Genomic DNA, 27,037 nt, shown 5'->3' on the forward strand with positions numbered 1-27,037 from the left:
AAATTCTTTGTATGACCAGTGCATGTAAAGAAATTGACAATAAAACTTGACTTGACATAACATATGGCTTGGTCACAAGATAAAAGAGGTGTAATAACTTTTGTTCAGTCTAAACTCAATTTTGACAAAATATGCAGTTACTGCACTTTGCCTTTGTATAGCAGTATACTCTAGTAAATAAGCATTTAGTTTCACCTAAACATTACGATTTAGATTTAACATATGGGACATTTCACATGTCGATTTCCTTAAACTGGTGATGATGATGCTCTATCACAGGGGTGGGGAACCTTGCAATTTAGGCCTATTTTATGAAGGTAGACGCCTTTAAAACATACCCCACCTTCTCTAGGTCCCCTGAATATAACCAATTGTTTTGGAAATTTCTAAGAGTCCTTTACAAAATATGTCATATTTCATGTGAAGCATAACGTTAAAATTATATCTGGGGCCGGAGCAAACGGCCCTCAAGACATAGGTTCCCCACCCCTGCTCTATCATGTACAATTTAAAAACACTAAAGAGGTAAGAACCAAGGAGGTGGTGCAATAATACCTTAGCTCTGGGTAAGGCGCTGCCTCTTTGAACATGGGTGGGTTGTCCTTTGACCTGTCACTCCTCATGGACACACAGCTCTTTGTAGGAGACCCTGATTTCTTCCCCGTGGCACTACAGAGAACAATGTTTAAAAATTAACATTCAGAGCACTGGACATTTGTGACATTCAGTAATTGAGACTACTAGAGCTCTCTAAATGAATGTGAATGATGCTGTGGGTTTAAGAAGGTTTAAATGTTCTAAGTCAGCAGATTGGTAAATAAACTCATCACTGAGGCTGATTGTGTTTAACATACCCAAGCTCTGGGTAAGCCTCTTTGAACATGGGTGGGTTACCCTTTGACCAGTCACTCCTCATGGACACACAGCTCTGTGTAGGAGACCCTGGTTCCTTCTCCATAGCACTATGAAACAGAAGATAATATTTAAAAACAGATTCAGAGTGGGGTGTTGGATCATGTTGATTTGGTTTCATTTATTCAGTGAGACTGCTAGACCTCTTTTAAATGAATTTTGCAATGATGCTGTGGGTGTAAAGGTGTAATATGTTCCCAATCTACAGATGGTAAATAAACTCATCACTGAGACTGGTTGTTTTTAACATACCCTAGCTCTGGGGAAGACTCTGCCTCTTTGAACATGGGTGGGTTACCCTTTGACCAGTCACTCCTCACGGACACACAGCTATGTGTAGGAGACCCTGGTCTCTTCTCCATGGCACTATGAAACAAAAAAGAATGTGTAGCCTTGTCATGCAGATGACAGTGCCAAGAAACAGGTAACAACGTAATGACAGTATGCATTATGACATTTCCATCATAAGTAACAGATTACGACATGGTAATTACCATTTTAACAGTAATATTATAACAGGATCAGGGGTGTGTATGTATGTAGAGTGATGCATCAAAGGCAAAACTCACTCTTTTACATTACACTTAGCTGATGCTTTCATCCACAGTGACTTACAGATATTACAGGGTATTGGTTACAGTCCCTGGAACACTGGGCACTTCAGCCATGAGGGGAATGATAAGGATTGGGATTGAACCTGCAACCCTGTGATGCAAAGTCCAACTCCCTAACCATTACACAATGGCTACAGAACGTCACAGCAAAGGTAGATTTCAGCACTGGCAACATTTACATGAAAAGCTACTTGACAGAGTACTAAATGGAACTTGAGATACCTGTGAGGTTTAGCCGTCGGTTTCTGTCCCAGCTGGGACTCCTGGTTGCCAGGGGAACTCATCCTGAAGAGCCCGTACTGACCCTCTCCTCCACCAGATGGCAGCACCTCACCTCATTACCTGGTCAGGACACACATAATGAGAAGCCAGATTGAGTATTGAGTAGATGCAATGTCATTTATAAAACCGTTTTCACACTTTCAATTTCCCCTGACAATTAATGTTTTGTGTACTGTAGGTTAAATCCAATAAAAACAGCATCCCAAGAGTTATGTCAGGTAGGTGTATTTAAGTATCAATGTATTTAAATATCTAGAGATTAGCTACATTGGGCATATTCTACTGCCTAATTGAACCCTCATGTACTGTGCCTGTGTATTCATGTAGATGTTTTTGACTGCCATGGTGTTCAAGTTGCATTTTGCTAACACTATTGCGTCAAGCTGCATCTTGCTAACACTATTCCCTGTTGCATTACTGCTCAGTGTTTTATTGCTACACCGAGTTAAACATTAACTCATTGGCTGCCAGCCATTTTCATAAAAGAGTACCTCGGAGTGCCAGCCATTTTTCAGCATTTTGGGTGTTTTTTGGAGGCTCACAGAAAATTGAGTTCTGTGTCTATGTCAACACCATACCTATCAAAACACAGATTAGACGCTCATCTGTCATCAGAAAAAAACGGTGTCTCTCTACCCCTTTCCGTTCTTTCATAATCATCTGTTGAAATTAAGTGGAATTCGCCAAAATGCTGCTTTCCAGCCAAAAAGCTGAGAAAACGCCATTTGAAGTAGAACTATAACTGCAAACGTTTTTGCCCGTAATGGCATCGTCCTAACAACTCCAAACCTATCAGCTGCTATTACACAGTCTTCTGTCATCTGTAGCCTGAACAAAAAGATCATTTGTATGACCTTTTCAACCTAATAAACTGAAATATAACGGGGGGACTCGAAAACAAGGGTGTTTTGGTTTAGTTGCTGGCGCGCAGCATGGATCATGACAGCAGTTGCCCCTAACTCCGGTAACTCCCTACCTCTCCCTCTCCCTCTCCCTCTCCCCTCGTTGGAGAACGAATCACAGCTGGTTTATTTCCTCCAGAAATAGTACCGTGTTGTGTCTTGTGGTTGTGGGGAGGGAGGCAGGTAGTTCTAGGCAGGCAGCACCGCTTAGCGTAGCTTACTGCAGCTTCTTTGGCAGAGCGGACAATTTGCAGATTGATGATTACTGTCATCATGGTTCTGCTATAGTGATCTTGTCATATTGTTCAATGAATTTTCTTTTGATAAAGTACTGATCACACATCCAACATTTCACAAGCCGATTGGAGTGGTGAATGCTAGCTGGTCTGAGGCTAAGTGCAATGCTTTCTAATGTGAGCTGAATGCATCTGACCAGACACAAAGGCTACTCTGTTCCAAGAATCTGCAACCCCCCTGTCTTTTTTGATGATACAGTAAGCTGATCATACTATACAGATCCATAAAAATAACTGTGGATTGAGTAAAAAATAGTTGACTTACCAAGGCTCCTTTATTTAGGCTTAGTTGTAAGTTGTTAGCGATTTCGTGCTAGCTAGCTAGCTAGCGTAGCAAACTTTATACCCAAGTTACCTCAGTTGGGACCAAGGAGGTCATTGTTGGGACACATCACCACTAGTCCCCTGTTAGATGATATTTTGTAAGCAACATCCTGATGTTGGGTAGGCTGATCACATTATCCAAAATGAAAGGTTGTCACACAGATCATCTCATGGTGTATTTTGGGCAAGTTAGCTACAATGCCTTCTAGCTAGATAGCAACAGGGGATTGTATTTTGGTCATGAGAGGAAGGTTTTTTTTTTGGTCAGGGTCTGACACTAAAATCAGTAGCCTACCTGTGTTAAAATCAGAGGGCAAGAAAGTAGACTACTGTCACAGGTGCTTTACTTTCAAAAATGATTTTGCTATGCTACTTTTGAGATTATATTATATAATAGTAAAAAAGGGGTGTTTTTGTCTTGACATTTCATCTTGCTCTGAGCTAAAGCCCTGCCTTGACTGTTCCTAAGGACACTTCTGCCACCTACAGGAACAGTTAGAAAATGCCTATAGGCTTGAAATTCATACAGAAGATAGGTCAGACCAGAGCCATCTAATATCAGAGTTACGCCACTCCCATAGACCTCTATGGACCAATCTTTCCACAGCAATGGCGGCTCTCATGGAGCCTCACGGAGAGTTAACATGGAAATCCCCATTGACTTTAGTTCTATTAGAAGTTACTTAGTTCCAGGAGGTGGCGGTATAACACAGAAAATGTGGTAAAGGTCATGTAATTTGTTTGTACTTAATCTTTGTTTGGTATGTGATGGTTCTGTGTTAGTTTCCAACGAACAGAAGTTTACTGTTAAGAAACATTTTAATCTACGCGAATCACATCACCAACCGACTTCCTGGTCCCCGGTTTGCGCAACTCTGTTATTAGATGGCTCTGGGTCAGACCGTCCTCGAGGCCTGGCTGTAAAAAAACGCAATTGTCGGCGAACGTCGTCGAAGGTAGGGGGCGTCACTATTTGAAATAACGTCATTCGACGGCCAAGGCAGCCAATGAGTTAACTGGACTCAGGCAAGAGCTGTCACAGAACATAAATATTGTTATTTTACATTAGCACTTGGAATGAACTCATCTCACTGCCTGTATTGGTATAAACCTGTAAAAATCAAGGTCTCTGCAACTAGAAATAAACACTTCATTAGCTGGAGAGGAGCCAACAGGAAAAACAACAGATCTAGAATAGATACACAAGGCTCGGAGCTGCCTATTTATTAAAACAGAATCAGTAGTATGAAGGCCTATTGACTCAGTAGTGTGCAGGGCTATTTGTGTTATGTGCTCTTGTATAGGGTAGTCTGCCGTACACCTTGAATCAGTAGTGTGTAGGGCTATTGAATCAGTAGTGTGTAGGCCTATTTGTGTTATGTGCTCTTGTAGTCTATCAGTAGTACAGCCTATTGAATCAGTAGTGTGTAGGCCTATTGAATCAGTAGTGTGTAGGCCTATTGAATCAGTAGTGTGTAGGCCTATTGAATCAGTAGTGTGTCTTGCTATTTGTGTTATGTGTTCCTGTATAGTGTAGTCAGAACATGCAGTGCACAGCCTCAACAGTCCCAGAGGTTTGTCCACCAAAGAGCAAAAGAGACGGAAGCTAGACACTAAATATAGAAGTGCTGGGCAGACAAAAACACACATCAAACATCCTGGAGGAGCCTATTCCCACTTTGATGTGCAGCTGTAGTGGTTTGTATTCATTTACAAACGTGTAAATGCTTTGTTAATACTAATAATGTGTTAATAAAGAAACGAGCCGTACAACTTCTCACATTAAGACTCTGTGAGTCGCATTTATTAAGTTATTGTAACTCCTAAAAACATGGCGCCGCGCAAGACAGAAAAGCCGGCAACATTAAACGTCATCGGAACTCTTAAAGGGACCGCGACTATAAAGTGAACAGAACAGTGGAGATGACGAACAGCATAACATATAACCGAATACACAAATGATTAAGTGAATTATGTCAGTTGAGAAAGCACTACACATGCCCCCCCAGAATTCACATTAAGAGAGAACCTGAAAAAAAAGAATAACAAGTTAGTTCATCAACGGCGTGGGGGGCGAATCAAACGCCCAGTGCGGCTCCGCTGAATGAGAGAAGGCGGAACTGCCCCCTCTGTGTCTGTCAGTAGGCCACCCCTGCGGCATGGCCGAGGGGCAGGAGGGATGGGAAGAGGGGGCCTAGTCAGAGGCCGTCCCCGTCTCGGGGGTTGTGCCAACTCGACAGGCCTGGCCAGATCTAGGTGAGCTGGTTTAAGGCAGTCCACAGATACACATTCATGCCTGCCTCCAATGTCTACCACAAAGTGCTTGTCCCCCGCTTCCACAACGCGGAAAGGGCCCTCGTAAGGCGGACGGAGAGGTCCGCGGTGGCTATCCACTCGAATAAAAACATAGCCAGCAGACTGAAGGCCACTGGGGACGTGAGAGTTCGGTAAACAGTGGCGGGAGGTAGGAAGTGGAGCAAACAACCTGGCATTGTCCAACAGGGTGGAGCGCTGGAGTGTGGCCGACCAAGGGCTCGTGGTGTTGGGGACAAACTCCCCGGGGACCCGTAGTGGCTGGCCATAGACCAGTTCCGCGGAGGAGGCCTGGAGGTCTTCCTTAGGTGCAGTCCTGATGCCCAGCATGACCCATGGGAGCCTGTCAGCCCAGGAACAGTCCTTCAGGCCAGAACGCAGAGAGGCTTTCAGTGACCTATGAAAACGTTCCACTGCATGAAAAGAGGAATTTGTGGATGAGTTTTGCACCTTAAATTGCCTCATACCTCAAGCCACAGCATTTGCGGTGTCCTGTCTATATGAGCGACCCGTCGAGATGTGATTCTCTAGGCTACTGAGCATGCGCACGCATGCGCACACCATCACGGTGGTTTTCGTGGGTGATTGCCCATCGAATTGTGAGACCGCAAGTTACGATAGCCTACAGGATCCCCTGAGACTGTCAACTTTAGTGACTCAAACTGTAGCCTATGTCATCCTGAGGTTACCACCAGTCATCCATAGTCTAGGTAGCCTATAGCCTGTCCACCGACTGTCATGGACTGAAAGTTACGATATATCCCCTGGGGGGAAAACGGGAAATAGCGTGGATCATCCAGCAGATCATTGGAAAATCTGCGAAATAGCGTGGCCTCGTACATTTGCTACTTTGTTGCCTAACCGTAATCGCTCACACACTCAGCCTCGAACATTGTAACATCGACCAGAAAAGACTATTTATGTAGAAAATTATTATGTAGACTAGGCTATTTATGTAGAAAAAATCGCCACCTCTAATTGAGCTGTCAAAATGCTCCCTCCACCCTTTTCACTCAAGAATTTGTAAAATGCCTGAACATGGTAAGAAATGCACTGGCGTGGGGATGTTATGAAAATATGATTCCGGTCATTAAAAGACAGACATCTGCCAAAACAAAGCCACAATACGCTATCTGGGAATATCTAAACCGCGCTTGTTTATCCCCATAGCACATGATTTCATGTGACAATTTGTCTTGCGAGCCCACGTCGCATTGAAACCAACCAACAGCAAATGACTAGCCTACATTAAACAACCCGTAGCCAGGCCCTGGTCCCAAACACTTTCTCCAGTATTTGCGCAAACTCAACTCAGTCTCTTTCATGTTTCTTAAGTTGCTCAAACGAGAGGCTCCCGGTTTTTTAGTGGTCAGCAGCCGCATGTTCTTATTAAACTCCGCACGAAATAAACAAAGTAATGGTTATTAAAACAGTCCTACGTGGACCGATTGAAACGCCTTCCGCGGAAAATCAAGGTCGCTCATTTAGATAAGGCATCGCAAATCGATAGAACACCACTATCGAATAGGGCGACCGGTCGCTCATCTCGATGAGGCAACACATCTCGACAGAACAGCGGCTCCCTCATGCCCCCCTCCCATCCCCTTCTTAGAAGAGCCTTTAATATGTAAATGCCAGTGATCAGGTCGGGAGCTACCCCAGTCAATTTCAAGTGGGGTGGGGTGGGGTGAGGTCAGGTGGGTGGGAGGGAGTCGGGGGTCGGCAGGCCTGTTTCTAGGATTTTGGGGTCCCTAGGCAACGGGATTGTTGGGGGCCCTAGGGCATTTTTTGGCCTTTTACTAAAATGTGTGTGTGTGTGTGTCTGTGTGTGTGTATGTTTTTTCACGCTGCCCAGTGGTGTTTTTCAGAATCACTAACCATTAAACCAGGGGTAGGGAACCTATGTCTCGAGGGCCCTTGAGGCCGTTTTATCCAGCCCCTGATATCATTATAATGTTTTGCAACTTCACATGAAATAGGCCTATGACATATTTTGCAGGCCTAAAGGAATCTTAGAAATTACATTTCCAATGCAATTAAGTTATATTCAGGGGACCTAGAAAAGGTGGGGACTGTTTTAAAGGTGTCTACCTTTAAAGATGTCTATATGTCTATATAGGCCTAAAGGTGTCTATATAGGCCTAAATTTTATGGGGAAATCCTGATTTGTGTTCATAGTACGGCCCCCGGAGGATTTTATGACCATGGTAGGAATTTGAAGTGGCCCCTCGAATGAAAAAGGTTCCCCACCCCTGCATTAAACCTTTCTACTAGCCACAGCTTTGCTGTCAGTACATTTTATTATGATACTATAAGCTCAGAAATTAAGTTGATCAAACAATTCGATCTGTGCTATAAACATTTAAATGAACCTACAGAATAGGCTATCAAAATAGAATCATCTGAATGATCTTTCTTGGACATACATTTTGAAGTGACCCTTCGAATTAAAAAGGTTCCTCAGCTGCTTTTGAGGAAAAACATCAATGTGCTTGGCCACTCTGGTTTTTAAATGGTATTCTGAACTAAAGCAAGGATTGTTCAAGTTAGTTGAAAATAGACCGTCTCTGGTTAAATTAGTTCTACACCAAGCCTTTAGGTGGCAGTAAAACTAATTGGCACAATGCGAATTCCACACACAAGCCACAAAGAAGCCATCAGCCGCGGTCAACAACGCCTTCCTGATTGAACAGAACCACGCGCTGTCTGTGTGGTTTACAAGTTTCTTGGCGATATGGGTGAAAAGTTCCTCACATACCAACGGAAAATGGGCTTCATATACATGTAAGTACATTTTACTCAACTGTGGTTTAAAGTTTCAGTACTCAAGAGCGATTGAATAGCTCCTCTGAACACAGATCCGCCATTGCTAAGTTATGGCACAGCCGCTTTACGGTGGGGGATGGAGACTCCCAACTGAGATCGCTCCCGGACGTGCGGTCCCAGGTGTTTCTATCACTCCCGGACGTGTAGTCCCACCCGATTATATTTCACGTATTATCATATACTGCCACATACAAGCAATTTAGGGTTAGGGTTAGGGTTAGGGTTAGGGTTAGGGTTAGGGTTAAGGTTAGGGTTAAGGTTAGGGTTAGAAACAAAAAACTAACATCAACAACATAACTAGCTCCGTCATATGGCGGTGGTACCGATAGTCTGGCTAGTGGGAGCGAGATGAAAGGGGAGCGTCCTGGGTTGGGAGCGTCAATCAGGGAATCGCCGCTTTACATAGCTGGTAGCTCAAGTCCCCTCAATGTGACTACACTAGTTGCTGCTGTACGCTAGTAAATTCTGATGACTTGCGAGCATCGTAATGACAAAATGCTGTGGTGAAACAGTGAATATGTTAAGTATACTTGTTGATGGTAAATTGTTTGACATTGCTCGTTCTCAGTTGCCTTTCCCCTGCCTAAAGATAGACAAAGGCTACCGTTAGCATGCTATTGCGTTAGCTCATCAACTAGATGCTGGACACTGCTCATTTTTCACGTCTGCCCGGCATTTCGCTGATGAACTAACGCTTAGACGCCTTGCCAATGTATTTTACAGCGGCATAAATGCATCTAGGCGACGTTGGAAAGACTGGTGTGCCGTCTGGGTATGTTGGTTTTCAGTGCTGGGCAGTAGCGAAGCGACTAGTTTAACTACATTCTCTAGTAGCTTGGTCGTAGCGTCACTACTATGTATCGAGTAGCTAACATCCCTGTAGTTAAGCTATTTTTCCTCAAGTAGCGACGTAGTCTACAAAAGCTACAATTTGTCCCCCATCGATTTTACTCAATGATTTTTGTTTTACTTTCTCTATCCTGAAACCTAGGCAGTCACACAGGGGTTCCCAAGACCCACCTGCGTAAAATCAAGTCAAAGGTGGGATATAATTTAGTTCCATGCTACACCTTGCCCTTTCACCAAACCGACCGATTCTTCCTTGTTGCGTTCTATATTATGAAAGCTAACCGTGAGTAGTTCTGGCGGCAGCTCTCAGTAACGCGAGCCCAATGTATCAGCTTGAGCTCAATGTCGACCAGAGTGGTCAAGTTGAGCACGCCACCCCGAAATCAATGTGAAATACCCTGCCATTTGCAACAGTAGGCAACCTGTCCTTAAAAAGTATGGGTCCTCAAAACAGCACTTGTTGCACAAATAAGTGTAGATGGCCTCTTCAAGAAATTGAAATTATGTATAGTCACTTTTTCACTAGTTTATGTCCATGTATTATATTAGGACCCAAGGTTAATGGGTTATTCTATTTACCATGTTTTCACAGGCTGCTGTCTCATAATATGGCGAAGACGAGTCACCTGAAGGCCTAACTCGCCATAGAAGACTGAAAGAATGTAAGATTAACTTCTTTGTGACCAATATGACTTGCTCATTGATACATTTGCTATGTCAATATGAGGTGCATGGCAAAGTATTTAATTTATTTGTCTCGCTTCTAGGAGCTGTAGAATCAATAGGGTGTTCTTTTTCAGGGTATTCTTTTTTATAGAACTGGACAGGTCATTTATTCGTTCCCCTTGTTTTTTGAAGTGTCCTGCAGGATGCTGTGTCCTGCAATCCTGTGTGCTGTGCTACAGACGCGTGTGGAGGTCAACCCAAAATGGGCACAGTCTCACCACAGAAGAGTGAAAGAGGGTAAGCTTAACCTATAGCCTACGTCAGGGTCGGGGAACCTTCCTCATTCGAAGGGCCACTTCAAATTCATCCGAGGGGCCGTAAAAGTCCTCCAAGGGCCGTACTATGAACACAAACCAGGATTTTCCCTTTCACTTTAGGCCTATATTGAAGGCAGCCACATTTAAACAAACACCACCTTCTTCAGGTTCCCTGAATATAACTTAATTGTATTGCAAATGTATTTTCTAAGATTCCTTTACAAAATATGTCATATTCAGTGCTTAATTTGTGAAGCGGGAGGTCCTGGAGCGCAGAGGACGGGTGGCTCCCCCCTGAGGAGGGGTCTATGATGTCTTTCCATGGGGATCCATCCAAGGTTCCGGAGCTCTCGTCTGAGGTTCCGGAGCTAGCTCCCCCTTGCTCCCCCTCAAATTAAGCACTGGTCATATTTCATGTGAAGCTGAATAGCATTAAAATTATATCGGGGGCCAGATAAAACTGCCTCAAGGGTCGCAAACGGCCCTAGAGACATAGGTTCCCCACCCCTGGCCTACATTGTCAATATGACTTGTGCTACTTTATAGATAAGTAATCAATGCTGTGCATTGCTATGTTTTGATTTATTTTCTTACATCCTACAGATCCTGGCAGGGAGACGGTAGTGTCCTGCAGAATGGTGATGGGCCAATCTTACAAGAGACCACAGAAAACTGATATAGTGTAAGATTATCCCTGTTGGGCTCAATAGGTCTTGCTTATTGACATATTTGCTATGTCAATATGAGGTGCATGGCAAAGTATTTATTTATTTGTCTCGCTTCTAGGAACTATAGAAACAACAGTGCCTGCTGCAGTATAACGAGGACACCCTGAGCAGAGAGCTCCAATAGACCCAGGTCCAGTGTCTTGGCAGGGTGAAATGGCACTGATATGGGTATGTACTAATGTCAGTTAAAATGAATGAATGAATTAATTCTCATATCTGAATAATGTGAACACTGGATTTACCACACACACACACACACACACACACACACACACACACACACACACACACACACACACACACACACACACACACACACACACCCTAGGCCTAGATGATTTGGACCCAAGGTTACTTTTACCACAGCTCTGGCACATCAATTTTCATTTGTTTAATAACTGGTCAGGTAATTTATTCATTCCCCTTGGTTTTTTTTGGTTTTTTTTTTTTTTTTTGTTTTTTTTGTTTTTTGTAGTGTCCTGCAGGATGCTGTGTCCTGCAATCCTGTGTGCTGTGCTACAGACGCGTGTGGAGGTCAACCCAAAATGGGCACAGTCTCACCACAGAAGAGTGAAAGAGGGTAAGCTTAACCTATAGCCTACGTCAGTGGTGGGGAACCTTTCTCATTCGAAGGGCCGCTTCAAATTCATCCGAGGGGCCGTAAAAGTCTCCAAGGGCCGTACTATGAACACAAACCAGGATTTCCCCTTTCACTTTAGGCCTATATTGAAGGCAGCCACATTTAAACAAACACCACCTTCTTCAGCTTCCCTGAATATAACTTAATTGTATTGCAAATGTATTTTCTAAGGTTCCTTTACAAAATATGTCATATTTTATGTGAAGCTGAATAACATTAAAATTATATCGGGGACCAGATAAAATGGCCTCCGGCCCTCAAGACATAGGTTCCCCACCCCTGGCCTACATTGGCAATATGACTTGTGCTACTTTATAGATAAGTTCTCAATGCTGTGCATTGCTATGTTTTGATTTATTTTCTTACATCCTACATATCCTGGCAGGGAGACATAGTGCATGAGACCATAGAAGACTGAAATAGGAGATTATCCCTGTTGGGCTCAATATGACTTGCTTATTGATATATTTGCTATGTCAATATGAGGTGCATGGTGAAGTATTAATTTATTTGTTGTTTCTACAGCTCCCAGAAGTGAGACTGAGTGCCTGTTGCAGTATGACGAGGACGCAGTGACCAGAGACCTTCAGTAGACCCTGCTGGCATGATTGGTGGCTGAAGAACATGAAATCAACAGCAATGTTTATAATGTTGTACATACCTGTATAGTCTGTATTAAAAGGCAGTACCTGTAGTATTTTTCCTCTTACTTTCATATTTACCACATATTTACTATGAATTGACAACTTTTACTAAAATCCATTTTTGTATGTGCCCTGACTAAAACTATCCTTAAACCTAACCTGTCAGAGATGTAACAACAACCTGCTCTTAGCAATGTGGCAGCAGTCTACTTGGATGCAGCGGGGAACATAGAACCCTTTTTTGAAAAAGCATTGTATGTTTCTGAGTTTTATGAATTGTGCCCTTCCCAAACATCATGCATAGGCTAAGCATATCTATGACACGCTGATTTGAACTCACTATCGCGTGTGTCCAATACGCATTTTCAAGTTAAGTCGTGCTCCACAACGCCCTGTGACAGGTTAGGTTTAGGGATGGTTTTGGTTTAGGCACAATCTAGGTAGAAATTCGCCTAATCTTGCTGTTCTTGGCAAAAGTAAAGCAGCAGAAACATTACTTCACTGACAGGTTAGGTTTAGGGGTGGTTTTGGTTAGGGCACAGCAAAACATATTTGCGTTTAGTAACAGAAATGCGCTGTGACAAAACAAAATCGCCGACATGGCGGGAAAACTGCGCAAACCTCGTCACTAGTCAAAAGTGCATGAAAGCGCTTTACCGTTGCGTTGAGGAGCACGCTTTGAATTCAAAATGCGTCGCACCATGCACTGTCGGTAATGAAATGTTTCCTAGTTGTACATTTGTGACCTGAGTGCTGTGTACATCACTGCATATAGAGTAGGCCTATATTGTTTGCACGGTATGTGTGTAGTTGCATGGTTCTTGTCAAAGTGTGTGTACATTGTTTGGTGTGATATTAAAAGCGTTTTTTAAAAAATCATTTTCATTTCATTCATTTTCATTTTATCAATAAATTCACATCATGCATGCTAAAGCCCCATCACAGTGCAGCCTATAATGATGTGAATATAATGATGTGAATATACAAAGTAAAATCAACCTAGGTATATTAGTAATAATAATTTTTGCATAATTATACGGACCTACTGTATACGGTCTGCATAAATTAATCCAACGTGACCAATAGAAGGTCGTAGCTGCTAACCAATAGCGCAGCTCTTTTACTTTGAGTCACGTGTCTTTTTCGTCCAATAAGAGCAAGGCTAGTCCGCGTTCCGGGCTGGCTGTCATTGCCTTTCATGTGGTAATCGTTGGGCCATTAACACCCTGCTGTGAGACCTCTCCGCGGCTCGCGATTCGCTTCCGGGCGAGTTAGGTGTCATCAAAATTGTTAGTTTTGATTCTCTCAAGCGCTCAAAATCAGACGAAAGTTAGGCAAGTCCGTGGACGATTAGGGACGAGTTCATTGTCACAAATCCCCCTTTTCGTGCTGTGTTCACAGAGGCCATTGCTATGGGGGTGGTAGGCCGTGGTGCGGTGGAGTTTAACTCCCAGGCTCCCTGCGACAGCGTTCCAAAGCTCAGAGGTAAACTGAGCACCTCGGTCTGAGGAAATGTCCAATGGGGTGCCAAAACGTGACACCCAGGTGCCAATAAATGCCCGTGCCACATCAGCTGCTGTTGTTGATGACAGTGGAACAGCCTCAGCCCACCTCGTCATCCTGTCGACCATAGTGAGCACGTGAGTGTAACCGTGCAAGGGTGGAAGTGGGCCAACTAGGTCGATGTTGACATGGTCGAAACGTCGTTCTGGCACCTGAAACTGTTCCAGTGGCGCTTTGGTGTGGCGGTGTACTTTGCCACGCTGGCACCCCATACAGGTGCTCGCCCAGCCCCTCACGTCCTTTTTCAGTCCGCACCACACAAACTTGGCTGACACCAACTTGACAGAGGCCTTGGTTCCTAGGTGTGAGAGGCCATGGATGGCGTCAAAAACAGGCTGCTTCCACTTCGCAGGTACCACAGGCCTAGGAGAGCCCAAGGAGATGTCACAGAGCAGAGTAGTGCCAGCCTCGTCGAACGTCACATCCTGTAGCTGTAGTCCAGTAGCAGATGAGCGAAGAGCCTGCACTCCCGGGTCCGCGGCCTGCTCTGCTGCCATGCCGCTGTAGTCCAAGCTGAGGTGGACCGCCGCCGCAAGAGCACGGGAGAGGCAGTCAGCGACAGGGTTGTGCTTGCCAGAGAGGTGTGTAATGTCCGTAGTGAACTTGGAAATGTACCATGGCTGAGTGACCTTGGACATGGCAAAAGTCAGCGGCTTGTGGTCCACAAAGACAGTGAACTGGCGTCCCTCCAGCAGTGAACGAAAGTGTCGGATGGCCAGGTAAACACCCAGTAGCTCTCGGTCGAAGGTGCTATACTTCCGTTCACTGGGACGCAACTGCCTACTAAAATAGGCGAGAGGCTGCCAAGCGTCACCCACCCATTGCTCGAAGACCGCACCGACCGTGTAGTCTGAGGCGTCCGTGGTCAGTGCAATCGGGACGGAGGAGGCGGGATGGGCCAACATGGCGGCCTTAGCCAGGGCTGTTTTGGCGTCCGCAAAAGCCTTGTCTCTCTCCGGGCTCCAGTCCACAGTGTGTTTAGGCTTGCCGCCTTTCAGAGCCTCATACAAGGGTCGCATGGTTTGGGCGGCCCTGGGGAGAAAACGGTGGTAAAAGTTCACCATGCCCAGGAACTCCTGTAAAGCTCTGATGGTTACTGGGCGTGGGAAAGCGGTGATGGCCTCCACTTTCGAGGGAAGAGGAACGATCCCGTCCTTCGTGACTCTGTGCCCCAGAAAGTCTATGGCGGACAGGCCGAACTCGCACTTGGCCGGATTGATGATGAGCCCGTGCTCGGTAAGCCGCTCAAACAGAGTGCGAAGGTGCGAAAGGTGATGTGCTGGCCACCAGGATGTCGTCAAGGTACACAAACACAAAGGGCAGATCCCGTAACACAGAGTCCATGAGCCGTTGGAAAGTTTGAGCAGCGTTCTTGAGCCCGAATGGTGTGCGCAGGAATTCAAACAAACCAAATGGCGTGATCACAGCTGTCTTTGGGATGTCGAGAGGGTGTACGGGCACCTGATGGTATCCTCTGATCAAGTCCACTTTGGAAAAGATGAGCTTGCCAGCCAGGTGTGTTGAAAAATCTTGGATGTGGGGCACTGGGTAGCGGTCGGGCGTTGTCGCGTCGTTGAGCCGTCGGTAGTCCCCGCAAGGACGCCAGCCCCCTCCAGGTTTGGGGACTAGATGCAGGGGGGAGGCCCAAGGACTGTTGGAGCGTCGCACAATCCCCAGGCGCTCCATGGACTCGAACTCCGTCTTGGCCACGGCAAGCTTGTTCGGCTCGAGGCGTCGAGCGCGGGCGTATACAGGCGGGCCAGTAGTGTCGATGTGGTGCTCGACTCCGTGCTTGGCCGTGGAAGAGGAGAAGGTGGGCTGAGTGAGTGCAGGGAACTCGGCGAGCAGGCGTTGGAAACTGTCGGTGACAGAGAGCAGGCTGGAGAGGTGTACTGCGTCAGAGTCGCTGAGCGCGCAGGTATAAGAACAGAAAGTGACGGCGTCGATCAAGCGCTGATTTTTAACGTCCACTAACAGTCCATATGCGCACAAAAAATCGGAACCCAAGAGGGGAACAGCAACCTTGGCTGTCACAAAGTCCCAGCTAAAGCGTTGCCCTCCAAAACACAGTTCAACATGTCTAGTGCCGCACGTACGGATAGGGCTTCCATTGGCGGCTTCCATGGGGGGGACGTGGGTGTCAGCTACCACGTCCACTTGTGGAGCAGGCTGTAGACCCCGCTGTGCCCCTGTGCCACAGAGGACACGCCGGAGAGAGTTGGAGTCATGGATGAAGAGCAGCCTGTCGGCATGGCCGACACTCACGGCCACTAGTGAGCGCCGGCCTTGGCGTTTCCCGTTCCATTGAAGCTGCATGGAGAACGGCATTGCTTGGCCTTGGAGCCAAACCTGGCATGGTAGTAGCACAAACCAGAAGACTGCTGCCGACGCGGGGCCGCTGCTGCGATGAGCAGGTGATCATCCTCCAGAACATCAGATACAGCACCAGCAGGGAGGAGAGCAGCTGCACAGGGTTGTTGTTGACTAGCCAGGAAACACTTGACAGCCTCAGCAGCCAGTTCTCTGCAATCCGTGCTGGCAGTGTTGGCCAAAGCAGCTCTCACATGAGCAGGCAGCTGGCGCAGGAAAAGGAAATCTGGCTTGTTGTCGCCAAGCAGATCGAGCATTCGGTCCATTAGCTCTGATGGCTTGCTATCGCCGAGCCCTTGAAGAGAGAAAAGCCTACTTGCCCTCTCAGTGTCAGACAGTTCGAAAGTTTTCAGCAACTTTTCCTTCAGAGTTTGATATTTCCTTGTCAGAGGAGGACGTTTAAGAAGGCTCACCACTCTCGACGCCGTAGAACTTCCGAGGGCAGACACCACGTAGTAGTATTGCGTTTCGTCGGCGGTTATCTGACGCAAGGCAAACTGTGCCTCAGTTTGAGCGAACCAGGCTGAGGGAGAGGATTCCCAGAACTCTGGGAGCTTGAGAGACACAGCATTGGCGGTCATGTCGATCTGGATACGTCCAGTAAACAAACGTCGGGGGTCCTCAGTGTGGAAGTTGCCTTAGGGCGAAGAAACGAGCCGTACAAATTCTCACATTAAGACTCTCTCTGTGAGTCGCATTTATTAAGTTATTGTAACTCCTAAAAACATGGCGCCGCGCAAGACAGAAAAGCCGGCAACATTAAACGTCATCGGAACTCTTAAAGGGACCGCGACTATAAAGTGAACAGAACAGTGGAGATGACGAACAGCATAACATATAACCGAATACACAAATGATTAAGTGAATTATGTCCGTTGAGAAAGCACTACAACCACTTATTTTAATTTACTCAAATACTTTGCTACCTACTGCTGCATCTACGAAAGAGGAGCCAGTGATCAAGCCTGATATCTTGAGTCCTGAGACACCCTTCCTCTGTGGAGAAAACAATAAAGTCTCTGACCTGTCAGCATACAGTAGGCAGATAAACTTCTACTGTAGGGGGCTTTATCATATTCATCAACCTGATTACAAATGGGAAAATGTATTGAGCTTCTGTGAGATATTGAATAACATTTCTATCTTCAATGAGGTCTTGCCTCGCATGACAAGGCCACAAGTAAAAGGAGAGGATGGAAGGTACTAGATTGAGTTGGACCCAATATGTAACTGCACACAGTATCAACCATACACAATTTCACATCAGGTCTAATGTAATATACAGTAACCCATGACATGCAAGTTTCTATAATATCAACAGCAGCACACACCTTCACATCAGATCTACTGCAATATACATTTACTCATGACATGCAAGTCTATATAATATATACTGTATATAGTATATACAGCACACAACATACAGTTACCTAAGACATGCAATTCTATATAATATCAACAGCACACAACATACAGTTACCTATGAGCAAGTCTATATAATCTCAACAGGACACAACATACAGTTACATATGAGCAAGTCTATATAATATCAACAGCACACAACCTCACATGAGATCTACAACTGTGGCCTCCATTTTATGTAACTGCAATATCAATAGCAGAAGAATTAGCCCCGCTGTCAAGCACACATTCACACAGCAAAGGATTAAAAAGAGAACACAGAACACTTCTCTTTTACTTCTACAAATGTAACAACACACCACAGATAGAGTTAAAATGTATGCTGTTCTTCACAAAATGAATGTCTTAGTTCCGAGTCCTGTTTGAAATACCATGAAAGTGTATTAAGCCAATGGTTCAACCACAAACTACAAGTCATCAGATTTGAAGTTGGTCTCAACTATGTGCAGGCCTCAGAATTTTTTTTTCCCATGTATGCTACTGTGATAATCATTTGCTAAACATTATACTGTGGCTTTAAATTCAGCATAGTGCATTACACACTGTACTAGCTTGTGGCACACCTGGATAGGCCATATTTATAATACACTGGTAAAAGCAATATTTACTAATGTCCTTTTAAGAAAATAAAAAAAAAAATTCTCTACATTTTTTCTCTACAATTTCTTCCTGTTAGTTATGAAAATGTAAATCCTTCCGCATTCTCGGACAGGGGGCGTTTCACTTTTTTTTAATTTTTTTTAAAAGACCCATCCCCGCTGAGTTGCATGGATATACTATATTTTTTATTTTCTATTTTTATAGTAATAGGAATACTATACAGCATATACTCCACCAGCCCCTCGAGGGCTGTCTCCAATGTCCTGACGTCACGTACAGGCAGAGCCTCAAAACCATCATATACGGTACTCCACTGTGCTGTGTCCAATCAGCTTGCCTTTCCAAAGTCAAGGTCTAACCGCCATTTTAGTCAGACTTTTTAGTTCAGACATTTTATATCACCAGAGCCTCAAGCTACCACCCGAAGTTCACATTTGAGCTCTGTCCCAGCACTAGAATAGAGGAGTCCTTTATAGTTTTATGGCACCTCTATTATGACGCAGATACCACAAGCCTGATAACATGAGGGCAGCGTGAACACAACAACTAGCTCAACATACTGTAGGCTACTTAATAACCAATAAGCTCAACATACTGTAGGCTACTTTATAATCAACATGCTGTAGGCTACTTTATAATCAACATGCTGTAGGCTACTTTATAATCAACATGCTGTAGGCTACTTTATAATCAACATGCTGTAGGCTACTTTATAACCAACATGCTGTAGGCTACTTTATAACCAACATGCTGTAGGCTACTTAATAATCACCATGCTGTAGGCTACTTTACAATATATGGCTCTCTCTAACACACACACCATGCTGTACTTTATAATCAACAAGCTCACTATGGCTTTAGTAACACCAACGCACTACACAACAACTAGCTCAACATGCTGTAGGCTACTTTATAATCAACATGCTGTAGGCTACTTTATAATCAACATGCTGTAGGCTACTCGATAATCAACATGCTGTAGGCTACTTTATAATCAACAAAGTCAACATGCTGTAGGCTACTTCATAATCAACAAGCTCAACATGCTGTAGGCTACTTAATAATCAACAAGCTCGCTATGACTCCTTAAATATTCACTTAAATATGTTGGCATTTTAACTATTAGACTGAACAGCAAATATACTTTTTCAATATACAGTAGAGTAGAGTAGAGTAGAGTAGACTTGCACTTTTATTAATCCCGAGGGAAATTAAGGTGTCGGACAGCTTACATAAATACACAAATATACAAATTATATGCAAAGACCTACAAGTAATAAACATTATTGCACTTTGCAGTAAACATACAGTATAGCACACACTTGTGTTTAGCAATTAGTCTTGCATCACATAAACACACCTACTCTCTCTCCTCTCTCTCTTGTTCTCTCTCTCTCTCTCTCTCTCGTTCTCTCTTTCTCTCACTCTCTCTCTCTCTCTCCTCTCTCTCTTGTTCTCTCTCTCTCTCTCTCTCTCGTTCTCTCTTTCTCTCACTCTCTCTCACACACACACGCGCGCACACACAGCTTACATAAATGCACAAATACAAAACATACACTCAGACCTAATACGAATTAATGCACATTGCAGTGAACATGTAGCAAATATAGGCTAACATTTCAGTACAGTAATCACCTTCCAACACACACACACACACACACACACACACACACACACACACACACACACACACACACACACACACACACACACACACACACACACACACACACACACACACACACACACACACACACACACACACACACACACACGTTATCTGACATGATGATGATCTCTGCAGATAACACTGTTCAAAAACACTTCAAAAACATTTAAAACTTTGCAAACAGATAGTTCAAACATGACATGATGCACTTTGAAAACACGACATGGTCATTATTCAGTCAGCAGTAAAATCAGTATTGATATTCAGGGTTCCTGAGCATTTTGGCTGGGCCCTGGAAAAATAATCTGAAAGGCCCCCCCCCCTACTCAATACACACAATGTAGTGGGGACCCAATTCTGGGCCCACTCTCTCCCTGGGCCCAGGACAACTGACCCCTCTGTCGACTCCCCTGTTGATATTGCTTCATGCTCATGTTTTGAATGCAATTTTGCCCAATCCAAAACACTAGTACACATCATATGCAGATGCTTCAAAAATCAGCTCTTAATCAGTAAAGAAACAAGCATATATCAATAATCTTCTTAATCAGTAACTAAACAAGCCTATTTCCTGCCAGTAAAGAAGAGCCAAAGACCATCAGCAGTCATCTCTAGACATTTGGAAGCAGCTCTACTGTAACATGCAGTTAACTATGGTGTGGAAATGTATATTACCAACAGCACACAACTTCATATGAGATCTAGTGTAACAATGAACTTACACTGTACCCTGCAGGTATCTATGACATGCAGCTACAGTATATACAATACCAACAGCACACGACTTCACATGAGCTCTACTGTACCCTGCAGGTATCTATGACATGCAGCTACAGTATATACAATACCAACAGCACACGACTTCACATGAGGTAGGCTGTACATGCAGTTAACTATGACATGCAAGTAAAATACCAACAGCACACACATTCACATGAGGTAGGCTATACATGCAGTTAACTATGACATGCAAGTAAAATACCAACAGCACACGACTTCACATGAGGTAGACTATACATGCAGTTAACTATGACATGCAAGTAAAATGCCAACAGCACACACCTTCACATGAGGTAGACTATACATGCAGTTAACTATGACATGCAAGTAAAATACCAACAGCACACGACTTCACATGAGGTAGGCTATACATGCAGTTAACTTTACTCCTCTTAATGTATGTTCTCTACAAGTCTTCTGTTGTCCAGTCTTGCACTTTAAATGTCTGTATGAGCACTGTCTATGTCCATACTGTCTTATGTCCATGTATAAGTGTCTATGTCTATACTGTATATGTCCTTACCTAGATTAGTCTATGTCTGCATGGGAAAGCAAGAAATGTAATTTCAAATTCTTTGTGTGTATGTAAAGAATTTGACAATAAAACCAACTTGACTTGAAAAAAAAAAAAAAACAGCACACGACTTCACATGAGGTAGGCTATACATGCAGTTAACTATGACATGCAAGTAAAATACCAACAGCACACGACTTCACATGAGGTAGGCTATACATGCAGTTAACTATGACATGCAAGTAAAATACCAACAGCACACACATTCACATGAGGTAGGCTATACATGCAGTTAACTATGACATGCAAGTAAAATACCAACAGCACACGACTTCACATGAGCTCTACTGTACCCTGCAGGTATCTATGACGTGCAGCTAGAGTATATACAATACCAACAGCACACGACTTCACATGAGCTCTACTGTTGTGTCATGCTACCTACAATGTGCACCAGCATAAATACACTACATTACATGACATTACATTACAATACATGTGGCAGATACTTTTTATACAAAGCGACTTAAACGGCATACAACATCAACAGCTGACAACTTCACATGAGCTAAACTGTGCCCTGCAGTCAGGGCTCTAAATTAACCTTTTTCATAAATGGCTAGTAGCCTAGATACCCATCTTATTTGCCAAACACACACACAATAAGAGGTAAAAGTGACAACCGTGCTAGACCCTTCATCCCCCCTCCATCCCACTTAATATGCATCAAAGATTAAGTGCATACCCCCCCCCCCCTCAATCACACACACACACACACACACACACACACACACACACACACACACACACACACACACACACACACACACACACACACACACACACACACACACACACACACACACACACACACACACACACACAGTGTACACGATACCAACAGCATACATGGGCTCACATGTGACATGCAAGTTGAAATAATATTGACACACAACATCACATGAGCTCGGCAGTTAACTATGACAAGCAATTATAATACCAACATCACACAACCTCACACAAGCTCTACAATTCTACCATGCAGTCACCATGTATGCAGCATCATACAGTATATATACTAGCACACTACTTCACATGAGCTCTACTACTCTACCATGCAGTCACCATGTATGCAGCATCATACAGTATATATACTAGCACACTACTTCACATGAGCTACTCTACCATGCAGTCACCATGTATGCAGCATCATACAGTATATATACTAGCACACTACTTCACATGAGCTCTACTACTCTACCATGCAGTCACCATGTATGCAGCATCATACAGTATATATACTAGCACACTACTTCACATGAGCTCTCACTGATTCTTGAGAAAGTGGCTAAAACAGGTTGTAATGTTGACAGAAAAAAACAAAGTGAATTACAAAATTATATGGCATATCCTCGTAGACTAAGGTCTTGGCTTTTCAGAAATGCACAAGGCCAATCTCCCGATTATGTATTTTTTTCAGAAATCAGGCTTTTCTCCGATCATACCTTGTTTTTTGTCAACACCGTCAGACACAATTAAAAGTTATTAAAATTGTATTGATTTGGTTGCATATGTATCTGGAGTTTTTAAGTGATTATGTGTATTTTTTGGTTCACACATATGCCTTTAAATGTTGAAAATTCACTTTTGTTCTATTTTAATACTGTTTCATGTGTTCTAATTTTAAAATATGTACCGTCATACGATGCTTACTTAACGCCTAAATAGAACAAACAATTTTTTGTAATTTCACAAATATTCGTGTAGGCTTAAATTGGCTATTACTTTGATATTTCAACAACTCCTAAGGAAAATGTTGTAAGCACATTCCTTTAAAATGTCCAAAACTCCTTCTTACGGTGGTGACTTAAGAACTGACGGTGGTGACCGTAATCTGAGAGTGGTGAAAGTGGCCTAATTAGTACCTGCATTTAGCAAAATAAATAGCCCTCTCAAGTCAATGGCATCTGGCATAAACACTTTATTTTTGTGTGTGCACAGTATGAGCATGTGTTTTTACTTCATTAGTTAGATTATCTAGGAAGGAAGCCACTGGTTGTTGAAAATGTGGTAAACACAGCTTTTAAGTTGTTCAAATCCAAAATATAGAGGTGTATTATCATAGATGTAGGTCTTGGCTATGCAGTGAATGCATTGGCCAAGCTCCCCATGTTTAACATTTTTCATAAAATGGGCTCTTTCTTGTTTTGTCAACAGCGGCAGACAGAATTAGAAGTAAAAACACATGTTTACTGTATTAAAGTGAATTACTTTAACAATTCAACATAACTGTAGATACTTATTGTATGCATATTCTTAAAACATGTCAAAAACACATAAAACATGTCACCACCGTCAGGTTTTCTGACAAAAAAACCTCCAAATGCACCTCAGTGGTGGCTAGAGTATCATTTTGGATCACAATTATTACTAACATGCCTAGTAATGTTTCATTAACCAGCACAATTTAGTAAAATATGGAACAACATGATGAGCAGAACAAAATCTGACGGTGGTGACATCTGACGGTGTGAGACAAAAAAACACTCTTTTAAATATTATGCATTGTTTGTTCACATTAGCCATTTCATTTTCGTTCTGTTTCTTGGGTGCTTCATACCTTTTCTGAAAAAAATTATATTTATTAACATTAATGTAATACAATACTATTAAAACCCCAGACGGTGTTGACAGTTTATGGTTGGGACAGTACCAGTGTCCAAACAAATTAACAAATTGAGGACAAAATAATAAACTTACAGGAGCTTCAGTGATGGTGAAGTAGGCAGTAGAGCTAAAGGTTTGAAAAGGGGTCCTCAGTAATGAAAATTACCTTGTGCATACCTGATTTTATTGTCTTTTAGAAAAAATCTGACGGTGGTGACCAATATGCTGGACACATTTTGAGCAATCAGTAAATAATAGTAAATATTGTTTTACATCCACTATGTGCACATCTGTAGAACCACTTTAATATGGTCTTCCACATCATGGTGATATTGTTCAATTCTGTTAGTGATTTTTGTATTTTAAGTCAATTGAAATGATGATGCCAGTCCTTGGGACAGGCGTTTTTACAGGGGGTGGACAGGTTTATAGCCATGAAAAGTAATAAAATTACACTTAAATATTTCAAACAACAGTGTATTCGTGTGACAGACCCCTTGGCCATTACCTGGGTTCATTTTGTTTGTGAAAATTTAGTTGATTTTCAACAGAATTAATATTTTACTGCAGGGACATGTTTTTGCCAAACTTTCAAGAATCAGTGCGCTCTACTCTACCATGCAGTCACCATGTATGCAGCATCATACAGTATCAACAGCACACACAACTATGAACACAAACCAGGATTTCCCCCCAGCACTATATTTAAGGCGACCCTCGAGACCCTGGCCTACGTTTACACTCACATGGCAAGTGGTTGACAACATAACACACAGACATAGAACCTTTGTGTCCTACCATGAGGACCCCCTCAGTCAGGCACTATATCTCATCTTCTATACCAGTGTTTCTCAAACTTTTTCAGACCGAGGACCACTTTGTCCCACGCAAAAATGCTCAGGGACCACCTATCAACTGAACTGGGTGTTAATTTGACATTGCTACCGGTAATTTTGATGCAGCTCACTTGCTTTTTATTCACATTACAAGCCTGTCTTATTGAGTTGAAAATATGAAAATGTTACAAATATAGCCTACTGCTAACTTGTCTTGGAAAAGTAGAAATCCCGTTGAGGACCACCTGAGCTCTGTCGCGGACCACCAGTGGTCCCCGGACCACACTTTAAGAATCACTGTTCTATACCAATGTGAATATCTTCAATGCATTTGGTGCAGCTATCATTTATCCATGTACCCCCTGCAGTGTGCTGATGGACCCCTGGTGGTCCACGTACCCCAGGTTGGGAATCACTGCACTGTATGTACTGTAGCCCAACACAATACCAACAATGTCCTCCTCTCTTAGTCTCTCTCTCTCCTGTGTTCACCTCTCTCTCTCTCTCTCTCTCTCTCTCTCCAATGTCCTCCTCTCTTAGTCTCTCTCTCCTGTGTTCACCTCTCTCTCTCTCTCTCTCTCTCTCTCTCTCTCTCTCTCTCTCTCTCTCTCTCTCTCTCTCTCTCTCTCTCTTTCTCTCTCTCTCTACACACCATGGTGGGAGTGTTACTGGTGCCGTGGCTGTGTGTGTTTGGGGTCCTCTTTCTGCTGCTGGGGAGTCGTTGCCCCAAAGGCCACAAACAAACAAACAAACAAACATTTGGGCGTGCATGACCATGGGGACCCAGATCTGATTCTGGCCTGGGTCGTTTCCAATCCCTGCCCCATCTCTCTCTCACACACTCTCGACTGTCATACTCTCCACTGTCTTCTCTTCTACAAGACAAAAAGCCCCTGTACAAGAAGTAGGCCTAAAGTCAGCTTTTATCGTCACTTCCACATATGCACAAGTCATACAAGGAAAATGAAATGATGTTTTCTCTCTATACCATGCCAAGACATAGACATACACAAGACTGACATTTTACAGACTGACATAAAATGCAAGGACAGGTAACAGTGATGGACTGGTAACAATAGAAGGTGTCTAAAAAGAAAGGTATTGTCAGTCCACAAGACATATGTCAATCCACCCTTAAGTAATACCTTTAAGGTGACAGTGAAAACAACGACACAGAGCATTTTACACAATGCAGTCACACTGACAAACTCTGTCGATTAAGAAATGTCCAGTTGGTGGTGCGGTGGCACTGTGAGACCTCTCACATTTGGCCCTTGCATGCCCACGGGGACCCAGATCTGACTTCTGTCATTTCCTAGCCCTGCCCCATCTCTCTCTAACTCACACTCGCTTGTCTGTCATAACTCTCGACTGCCTGTCTGTCTCGACTGTCTGTCCTATATATTGTATGTACACGTATATCATAACTCGTGTCTGTCTGTCCTGTATAATGACCCAGATCTGACTTCTGTCTTTTCCCAGCCCTGACCAGGGGCGCTGCCAGAAATGTTGCTGTCATAACTCTCGACTGCCTGCCTGTCATTCTGTCTGTCCTATATATTAGTATTATCTGTCCTGTATAATGACCCAGATCTGACTACTGTCATTTCCCAGCCCTGCCCCATCTCTCTCTAACTCACACTCTCTTACTGTCATAACTCTCGACTGCCTGTCTGTCATTTATATTGTCTGTATGTCTCTCCTTTGTAATGTATGTATGTAATGTAATACAGGAACGTCAAATGTGTCAGTCCACCAGAAATGTGCAACAGGAGACCAACAGGACAACAAAGTAACAGGACATTTAATACTCGGTACGTTAACCCCAAACTATAAAGAGCAATTAATACTCGGTACGTTAACCCCAAACTATAAAGAGCAATTATATTTGAAGTTTGGCCAAAACTATCTGTAGGCCTCAGAATAGATTCACATACAGTATTCTTTTCCATCATTTATCACACCTACTGAAGCTTGACGTCAGTCGCCCTTACCTGAAACAATCCAGACGTGGCACTGGATCCTTACGACATGTTCAGTTAGGAGAGAAGTCGATCAAGAAGTTACCTGAAGCGTACCAGGAACCTGCACCTTTTCTGCAGAACAACAACTTCAATCTGGCCAAAGGACTCCAGAGATAATGTGACTGTTTATGATATCCCCACGCTGTAACCTGTATTATGGGCCCAGGGTTAATGTTTTACAATGAACTGCACAATTTTTGCTGCATGTTTGTTGGTATGCCAATAAAGGCACGCCAGAAAATACTGTATGTGTACTGTTATTTTATGTAAAAATATGAA

General features: G+C 43.5%; 1 long non-coding RNA gene across 2 annotated transcripts; it reads left to right on the top strand.

The window, feature by feature from the left end:
- The first annotated feature begins 7,384 nt into the window (after nucleotides 1–7,384).
- Nucleotides 7,385–12,363, top strand: LOC134440571 (uncharacterized). Of its 2 annotated transcripts, none has more exons than XR_010032988.1 (7): nucleotides 7,385–8,427; nucleotides 9,911–9,980; nucleotides 10,177–10,281; nucleotides 10,905–10,983; nucleotides 11,088–11,197; nucleotides 11,505–11,609; nucleotides 12,195–12,363. It is a non-coding gene; the product is annotated as an uncharacterized LOC134440571 (long non-coding RNA). The 2 variants fall into 2 exon arrangements; XR_010032989.1 differs by lacking the exon at nucleotides 7,385–8,427 and adding an exon at nucleotides 8,866–9,510.
- The last annotated feature ends 14,674 nt before the right edge of the window (nucleotides 12,364–27,037 follow it).

The sequence above is a fragment of the Engraulis encrasicolus genome, chromosome 23 (genome assembly GCF_034702125.1).
Source record: "Engraulis encrasicolus isolate BLACKSEA-1 chromosome 23, IST_EnEncr_1.0, whole genome shotgun sequence".
Taxonomy (NCBI): domain Eukaryota; kingdom Metazoa; phylum Chordata; class Actinopteri; order Clupeiformes; family Engraulidae; genus Engraulis; species Engraulis encrasicolus.